The sequence below is a fragment of the Gossypium hirsutum genome, chromosome D01 (genome assembly GCF_007990345.1).
Source record: "Gossypium hirsutum isolate 1008001.06 chromosome D01, Gossypium_hirsutum_v2.1, whole genome shotgun sequence".
In the NCBI taxonomy this organism is placed as follows: domain Eukaryota; kingdom Viridiplantae; phylum Streptophyta; class Magnoliopsida; order Malvales; family Malvaceae; genus Gossypium; species Gossypium hirsutum.
Genome location: NC_053437.1, coordinates 44,596,496 through 44,606,477, shown reverse-complemented (window position 1 = coordinate 44,606,477; position 9,982 = coordinate 44,596,496).

Here is a 9,982-nt window from a genome sequence, read left to right as displayed (position 1 = left end):
CCGATGACCGGGTTTCCTTAAGAGCGAAGAAAAAAGCTAAAGTCACTGACGAATAGTTCAAAATTCTCTGTAGGTATCACCATAACTCAACTTATTATTTATTTTCCCTTTTATTTTCATTGTTAGGTAAGTTGGAAAAATGAATGAAGTTACACATGAGTGACTGACTAGAAATACAATTTTGTAATTGATTATTGAGATAGAGAGTTAAATTGTATAAAAATTTAAAATAGTATAATTTAGTAAAGTTGCGCATTTGGCTTGAACATGAGACAAATCATGCCATGTTTTATATGAAATGACATTCAGCGGAAGAGTGGTAGAGATCAATAGAATGAGAACGAAGCTAAAAATGAAATTAGACTATGGGTTGTTGTAGTAATTCTTGGGCAAAGTTGAGAATAGTTAATGAGTTATAGAATCGAGTAAAAAAAATTGCTTTGACTATAAGTTGATGAGAGATAGGCGCATTTTCCTTTGGACGTCCCAACCGTGGCTTTCACAATTACTACTTCAGATGAGCCGATAAGCACCGGGCGCAAATTGTTTATGTTAGGTGTACCGATATAGAATTACATCGACTATTGGTCGGTGAGCATTGGGCGCATTAACCATCAGACACACTGACTATTGCTGGGCATGATTATTGCTTCGGATTAACCGATGAGCGTTGGACGCAATTTGTTTAGTTTGGGATGTATTTATGAGGTACTGGTTGCCAAATTATAGTACTAGTTTGCATGTACTTGGTTTTTAGTAAAGTCATTTGACTATACTTATGTATGTGTGACATGAAAATTTTAACTTTTGGTTGCTATAATTATAATATTATTAGTCAATTAAAAGTTTTTAATGTGATATGCTTAGTTTGCAGTATGTTTCAGAATATTGAACTATTAGGAATTGACTTGGGAGATGATTTTAATATGGATATTTTGTGAAATCTAAATTTTGCAGGGGGCTTTACGTAAAATAAGCAGAAATGCTGCCAAATTTGTTTAAAAAATTTTACCACTACGCTACCATTTCAATAAAGTGAGATAGTAAAGTAGGTGGCTTCAGCAGTTGAATATGTCATTTTATATTCGGATCCTCTAACTGGATTAAATATAAGTTCTCACATTTAGTGGTATCAGACTTATAAGATTAGCCGATTCTTGGATTAGATCTAGTTAAGAATTGAGTCTAGAAGTACATGCAAAAGTTAAGTCGAATTTGGGATCGGATTTTGATGCTTATTAGAAGTTTTTTTTTTGTTGTTTTATAGCTAAAGATGTCTGTAGAAGTTCAAAATGATGCTGATCATGATGTAAATAGCAGTGGTTCTTCCACTGAAAATGAAAGCAGAATTGGGTCAAAAAAACGTGTTATGGACTTAGCTGGTGCTCAACACAATAGAGATGCTAGACCTAAACTCAGGGGTCATAGTGATGAAAATTTGCTTCGTGTTATACCAGAAAATTTTTGACAACTTGACGAGCACCAATAAAGGGATCGATCCATCATCAGTTGAAGCTTGGTTGGAATCAAGAAATCGAGTATTGCAATAGCTCGAGTGTACTTCGTGGGAATGAGTCACATGTGTTATCTCTTTCTTGAAAAAAGAGGCGTATCTGTAGTGGCAGATGGTTACCCACCATGTATCAGTGGATTGGATTGAATGGGAATTTTTTCAATCTAAATTTCAAAAGAAATACATTGGGGAATTTTATTTGGAAGACCAAAAACATGAGTTCTTAACGTTGAAGCAGAATGAGATGTTTGTGATGGATTATGAGCGAGATTTTTTTCAGCTTAGCAAATATGCCTTGGAAATTATGCCAATAAAAGAAGAGAGTTGTAAGAGGTTCCTTCGAGGATTGCGAGATGAACTCATAGTTCAGCTGGGTTCTCATAGAATTAAGGAGTTTGTTGACTTGGCTGAATGAACAAAAATGGAAGAACAAGCCTTGGGTCTTAGTACGAAATTTAAATTCTCCCAAGCTGCTAGGAAATGAGCAGGGACTTCTAGTTCGTATTGGACATCTAAGCAAGACAAAAAAAACTCACGTGTTTGGGAGAACGACCTCAAGATTTTCTAGACTTGACAGAGTTCGAGATCATCAACCGTCAGTATTAGGGGGTAACGTTAGAGGCCCTGCAAGAGATTTTGATATTCCAACCTGTGTTCATTGTGGGAAAAAGCATCAAAATGAATGCTGAAATTTGACAAAAGCTTGTTTTAATTTTGGATCTTTGGAACATTTTTCTCGGGATTGTCTAAATAATGAAGATGCTTCTCCAGTTATCGCTCAGAGGTCCACTCCTTTTGTTAAGGGTCGATGAAATCCTCGTGGTGGTTCTGTTTCGCGATGAATTCAGAGGAAAGATACGGGCTCAACTACTCAGCAATGAGAGGCTAGAGCTTTAGCGTGGGCCTATGTTGTGTGAACTCATGAAGAGGGTGATGGTACAGAACTTGTAACAGGTATATTTATTTTATGTTCAGTACTTGTATATACCTTAATTGGTTCGGGTTCATCTCACTCCTATATAAATGCTAGTTTTGTGAAAATTAGAAAGTTAAAGTTAGAAATGTCAAGTATTGCAATGGTGGTGACGAGTGCTTTAGGACAAACCATATTAGTTGATCAAGTTTGTAAGCGATGTCCGTTGGAAATCCAAAACATATTCGTTCCTTTTGATTTATTAATCATGTTGTTTGGTGATTTCAGTATGATTCTGGTATGGACTGGTTGTGAAAAAATGGTGTAATTCTGGAATGTAATAGAAAGGAATTTTTAATATAAGGTACAGATGGAAAGACAGGGGAAATAAATGGTATTAGATCGAAACGTTTGACTTGCGTCCTTTCTTCAGTTAAAGCTACTAAGCTCCTGAATCAAGTATGTGAAGCTTTCCTAGCCTATGTCATTAACTCGAATTTAGAGGAGGGGCAGAAAAGCAAAATTCAAATGGTGTGTGAGTTTTTTTCTGTGTTTTCGGAGGAATTATCGAGATTGCCACCTGATCGAGAATTTGAGTTTACAATTGAAGTTTTTCCTAGTGCAACCCCTGTATCAATATCTCTATATCGAATGGCACTAATAGAATTTAAGGAGCTAAAAATTCAATTGCAATACGTGTTGGATAGTGTCTTTATAAGCCCTAGTATCTCGTCTTGGGGAGCTCCAATTCTGTTTGTTGAGAAGAAAGATGGATCCTTGCAGCTTTGTATTGATTACCGATAACTAAATAAGTTGACGATTAAAAATTGATATCATTTGTCATGCCTCGATGATTTGTTTGATCAATTGAAGAGAGCCTCGGTCTTTTCTGAAATTAACTTGAGATCGGGGTATTATCAGTGAAAGGTGAAGGAAAATGATGTACCAAAAATAGCCTTTAGTACACGGTATGGTCACTATGAGTTTCTGCTAATTTCATTTGGAATGACGAACGGTCCTAAGACATTCATAGATCTCATGAATCGTATATTCTAGCCTTATCTTGATCAATTTGTGGTAGTATTTATTGATGATATTCTGGTATATTCAAAATCAGATGTCGAACATGATGAGCATCTCAAAATTGTGTTGCGAGAGAAGCAACTATACGAGAAGCTTAGTAACTGTGATATCTGGTTGTCTGAAGTGGTTTTTCTAGGGCACCAAAAAAGACTGAAGCTATCCTTCAGGGGAAGGCACCAAAGAATGTTTCAGAGATCAAGAGTTTTCCTGTTCTAACCAGCTATTATAGAAGGTTTGTAAATGGGTTTTCCAAGATAGTGATGCCAATGACAAAGTTCTCATAGAAGAATATACTATTTGTTTAGACAGAACAATGTCAAGAAAGTTTTGAGAAATTAAAAGTAATGTTAACTGAAGCTCTAATTTTAACCCTACTAGAATCAAGGAAGGAATTTGTGGTTTATAGTGACGCCTCGTTGAATGGGATAGGCTGTGTACTGATGTAGGGTGGTAAGGTGATTGCGTATGCCTCACGACAATTGAAACCGCATAAATGCAATCACCTGACACATGATTTAGAGCTTGCTACGGTGGTTTTTGCTCTGAAAATATGGAGACACTATCTCTATGGTGCAAAATGTCATATCTACACCGGCCATAAAAGTCTTAAATATCTCCTATCTCAAAGGGAATTAAACTTGAGATGATGTTGCTGGGTTGAGTTATTAAAGGATGATGATTGCGTGATTGATTATCATCCTAGGAAAGCAAATGTTGTAGCTGATGCCTTGAGTAGAAATACGGCAATTGTATTGCGAGTAATGTTTGCTCAGCTCAGAATTGGTGATGATGGCAGTCTGATAGTTGAATTACAAGTTAAACCCGTGTTGCTCAACCAAATCAAATAGGCATAGTTGATCGATACGAAATTGTCGAAGAAACTGAAGCTTGCCTAATAGGGTGATAAAGAGAATTTTAACATTGATGCTAATGGTTGTCTTCGATTTCATAATTGTATTTGTGTTCTTGATAATGTAGAGATGAAGGATTTAATTCTACGTGAAGCTCATGGTGGCCCTTTTGTTATGCATCCTAATGGTGCGAAAATGTATCATGATCTATGAGAGTTATACTGGTGGCTGGGAATGAAAAGGGAAATTGTTGAATATGTTGCAAAGTATTTAACTTGTCAACGGGTAAAAGTTGAACATGAGGTTCCCACTGGATTACTTTAGCCTATCTCAATTCCCGAGTGGGTTTGTGAGCGAGTTACGATAGAATTTGTGATTGGTTTTCCTATCTCACCGAATAAAAGAAATGTTATTTGGGAGATAGTTGATCGACAAAGTTAGCTCATTCCTTAGTAGTAAGGAAAAATTGGTCACTTTAGAAGTTAGCAGAAGTTTACATTCGTGAGATAGCTAGACTACACGATGTATCTACATCTATTATCTTCGATCAAGATGCTCGTTTTCTATCTAGATTTTGGAAGCGATTGCAAGAATCATTGGATATAAGGCTAAATTTCAGCAAGACATTTCATCCTCGGTTTGATGGCCAATCAAAACAAGTCACCCAAATACTGGAAGATTATTACGTGCTTGTGCTATAAATTTTGAATCTGGCTAAGAACGTTATTTACCTTATGTCGAATTTATGTATAATAACATTTCTCAATAAGTATTTAGATGACTCCGTATGAAGCATTGCAAGGTCGAAGATTTAGAACGCCAGTCTGTTAGGCTGAGTTGTGTGGTAAAAGGGTGATTAGGCCAAAGTTGATTCAAGAAATAGAAAATGTAGTTAAACTCGTATGGGATAGATTGAAAGCAGCATCCTGGCTTGCAACGAAATATGCAAGTATACACAGTCGTTATCAAGTAATAAGTAAGTAAAAAGAGCATTATCTCTATAGGGACTGTGTTGATAATCAGTAGCTGTAAAATTAATGTTTTATAAGTTGGTTAAGAAAACACAATATTTGAAGGCGATGGATGTTAAAATTAAATTAACAACTATTATGCAAATGAAACAAACTATATGCAATGAAATGGTTTAGCAAAAATTTACAAGTTAAACAACAATAACATGAATAAGCTAGAACAATTACAACTTTTAATTCAATTCATTCTTTATCATTCTTTATCATGTTTAACAATGTTCCAGAAAAATTCCATGGCAACTCGATCATTTATGTCATAACCCGTTTTTAGTGAAATTGGAACAGTGGTTTTAGAACCACAAATCCGATGAGTAAATTATTATTATTTTATTATTTTAATGTCTAAGAGATGTTAGTAAGGTCGTATTAAAATTTCGTTAAGAAATTTTGATGTTTGCATGATTAATTAAGTGAAAAGGACTAAATCTTAAAAAGTGCAAAAGTAGAGTTCTATTAGTTAAAGGAGTCAAATAGCTATGAAACCTTGAAGTAGGTAGATTTAAATGGTAATTATACCATTTATAAAGCTAGTGGATAATTATGGACACAATTTAGATTATTTTTAAGGTTAATAAGTAAGGTTAAAAAGGTAATTTAATAATTAGGTTAAAATAAAATCTGGTAAAAATATAGTATCATCTTATTGAATGCATTTCTCCGTCGAATTTAGAGAAGGAAAACTCCATTTATGCACTTTAAAGGTTCGACTATGCTCAAGTCTTGCATGAAAGTTATTTTGAACCCCGTTTTTAATTATTTCTATGTTTTTGAGGTCGTTTTAGCTTACTCTAACTAGCATAAGGATTAATTTGTAAAACTATTAAAGATTGATGGTTATGCCATGAATGTTCTTGCATGATTCTTGATGTTAAATGGTGGATTATGGATCTTTTTTGATAAATAAACATGTTTTGTAAAGTGATTTATGATGAAAATTGTATTTAGGGACTTGATTAGTTTAAGTCCCTAGAGAAATCGGTTAACTTGAAAGGAGGATTAAAATGCTTAGATTTCAATTTGTGAGCTTAAGGACTAAATTGTGAAAAGTTCAGATGTTAGGGGAAAATAGTAATTTTGCATAAATATGAAATGTGGACTAAATTGAATACTAGGGATATTAAATGGATTGAGTTTGTCTATTTAGATCAAGATATACCAAGTACGTATTTAGATCAGGGAAAAGCTAATGCCTCGAATTAGCCCGATTTCGTTTCTACGCCCTAGTCGTCGAGGTAGGTTCATATGTACGGAATACTATATTCATGTTATTCAATTGTATATTGTTATGTACTTATAATGATATTGAATGATGTATACCCAAATCAATGCTATGACGATTATCGAGTCCCGTTTGAACCTTAGGAATTCATAAGATACAAATGACATGTCATTAGGCATTTCATGTTTCTGGTCTTGAATGTCCTACTGGTGGTTGAGGTCCTGCATTTGTTGTGATACTCTACAGCTCGTGTGAGCATTATTGTAAGCAACCCACAGCTCGTGTGAGCAAGGATATAAAGGAAAGGTTACAGTTATATGTTTAAGCACACTTCGTGTAAGCTTTCCCGAGTATCTGATGATATTCTAGTTGGTTCAACGAGCAAGAAAAGAGACTGAAATGGTAAGTTTCCAAATCGTATTATGCATATGTTCATGGAAAAGATGAATGATTCAAATGATGAATTTTCATATGGAAATGACTTATCATGTGGTTATTCTAAATGAGTTATGTATAAATATACTAACTTGTGTATTGATGATGATGTTTAGGCTTGTGCCAAGCTTGTGGTTTGGGTTACATTATGTTTGTACATATTATCATGTGATGAAATGGTAAGTTGTGTTTCATTTTCTACAAACTTACTAAGAATGCTTACGTAGTTTCTTTCCTATGTTTTATAGATTATCAAAAGCTCTATTAGTTTGGAAGTTCGTCGGAGATCTATCACACTATCCAGCATAAATATCGGTAGTTTTTGAATGTTTTGGCCTAGGTTATAATGACATGTATAGGTGGACTTGTAATAGTTTTTAGTTGAATGTTTAATGGATGTTTTGGTATGTATAACTTGTGCAAATTGTCTTGGTTGGTACCATTTGATACCTTGTTGGATTGTGTCATTTTGGGAACCTGTAATGCATGAGCAGAATGGCTCAAATGGTATGTTTGTAGTGATGTGTTAATGGTCATGTTTGTGGCATGATTTTATTGAATTTGAATTATAATTGATGATTAAAATGTGACCAAATATGCATGTTTAGGTAAGTTTTGATGTTTGCCTTTGAGGTGCCTTGAATGACATATTGGTTAGTTGATTTTAGGAATCTTGAATTGGTCATTACATGTATATTTTGGTAGGGTTTTAATGCTTGATTATGTCCACAAAAGGCCTATATGTTTATGCATGATTTGATGTTGGGAATGGCTTGATTTTGGGCAAATTTATGTCCATACGACCTGAGACTCGGGCGTGTGACTCAGCCGTGTGTGACACATGGCCTGGCGACACTGCCATGTGTCTCCTGTAGGTTCTTTTGTATGCGAGTTAGTCAGTTACACGGCCTAAGACACAGCCTGGCTCACAGGCGTGTGACATGGCCGACCCTACTCAGAAAGTTACACTGGCTAGGACAAGGGCTAGGACACGGCCGTGTGTCCTTAGTTCAAAGGTTACACGGCCTGATACATGGGTGTGTGTCTCAGCCATGTGAGGCACACGGCCGTGTGACCATTGTTTCTAAAATTTTGCGAATTTTTCTTAAACTTTCCAAATGTTTTCGATTTAGTCTCGAATTATTTCTAAGGTATTTTTAGGGCCTTGAGAGCTTGATTTAGAGACGATATGTATGTGAATGATTGTTTTATAATGTGTTTATCATAATGTATAAAATTTATGTTTAAATGATTCTTTTTTTGGTAATGTTTTGTAACCTAATCCGGCAATGGATACGAATTAAGAGTGTTACAATTTATCAACTTGGAATCTAAATGATAAGCTCTTTCAAGATCTTAGATTTGTCACTTAGAAAAATGTGCATATTTTCGTGTCACCATTTAACTAAGTATTCCTTAGAATTTATGCAAAGTAGTAGGAACGGGTTAGGTTTGAAGCAATTTAATTACATAATCTAAAGTTATGCAAGGTAATAGTGTTCTTTTGGAATTATTACTAACCTTTAGTTCATTCTTGTTTGGATATGAATTAAGCGTGCATCTTCCAATTATTATGTCCATAAACCACCATCTGGTTCGAATTAAGTGATTAATTCAAATGCAATCAAACATATCTTAATGCGTAAACAACATTAATGATTTTAATTGGAAGCATAAATAACTAAGACACAAAACAATATAAACATGAATTGAATGAATCGAATGAATGCATTTAAATCATTCTAGCTAAACAAATTTAAGTCATTATTATTAATGAAAAAGCAATCAAATAATTTGCAATCATGCTTTTTAAACTAAGCACAATTAACAAGGAAAGGAAGAAGAAACTCTCAGATTAATTCAGTGGTTTCCCGAGAACTATCTGTGGTGGTTTCCTTTGTTGTTGCTCTGATGAAAATTACTCCTCAAGGTGGCTGACCAAGAGAAGTTTTCTCTCAAGAATTGTTTACTAAGGGAACTCTCAAAAAGAGGATGGAAAAATGAAGAGAGTGGGGGCTTAGATGTGGAAGAGAGAAAAGAAAGGTGAGAAAAGAAATGTATGAATTAGGATGAATGAGGGTGGCTTGAAGAAGAGCTTAGGATTTTGCTGAAAATACTATGATCACACCTTGAATTCCTCACATGCATGGCCGGCCATATTTTGTGGAAAAAAAGAGTTAATTTTTTCATGATTCAAGCTTGATTCTTGCTTGATTTGTAATTCTTTTCATGGCCAACAACTTTGGGTTTTGATTGGGGCTGATTTTAATTTTTTTTACACATGTAAGGACCCTCAAATAATTATTCCAAAGTTGATTGGGATGCTCTATCAAGTCATTTCTGAATTTGGGCTTTTTCCCCCTTAAGGGACATTTGGGCTCCAATGTAGAAGGCAGACTTGTTCTTTTCAGCAACCCACTTCTAAGCTAGGTTAAAATAATTTTATTGAGTCTAATGCCTTAGTTTGTTGTCCCATTCTGATTGTTGTTCAACTCATATGCATGTGCCACTCACACTGGCTTTGAACATCGAACAAACTAGTGTACCAAGATGCAGCAATTATAGCACAAATTATGAAAATTCCAAAATGCAACAACATAGAGTAGAATTATGTGAATTTAGCACTGAATTACTCAAAAATTATAATCTTGATTTAATTGTGCCAACATTCTTGATATGTACTAAAAACACATAATTGGTTATCAAAATACTCGAGATTTGCATAAATTTTAAGTAAAATGGTGCTCTAAAAATCTATATAATTTAGAGTTATCACATCTGATAGAAAAAAGTCATATGCGGACATGAAATGGAGGGATATCGAGTATTCAGTATGACATAGAGTTTCTTTGCTAAGCTCTTCCATTTTTGGAGTGAACCCGAGTCTAATAAATCATTTTTTAATTGTCCATGTCTGCGTGTTCTTTTTTGAAAGTC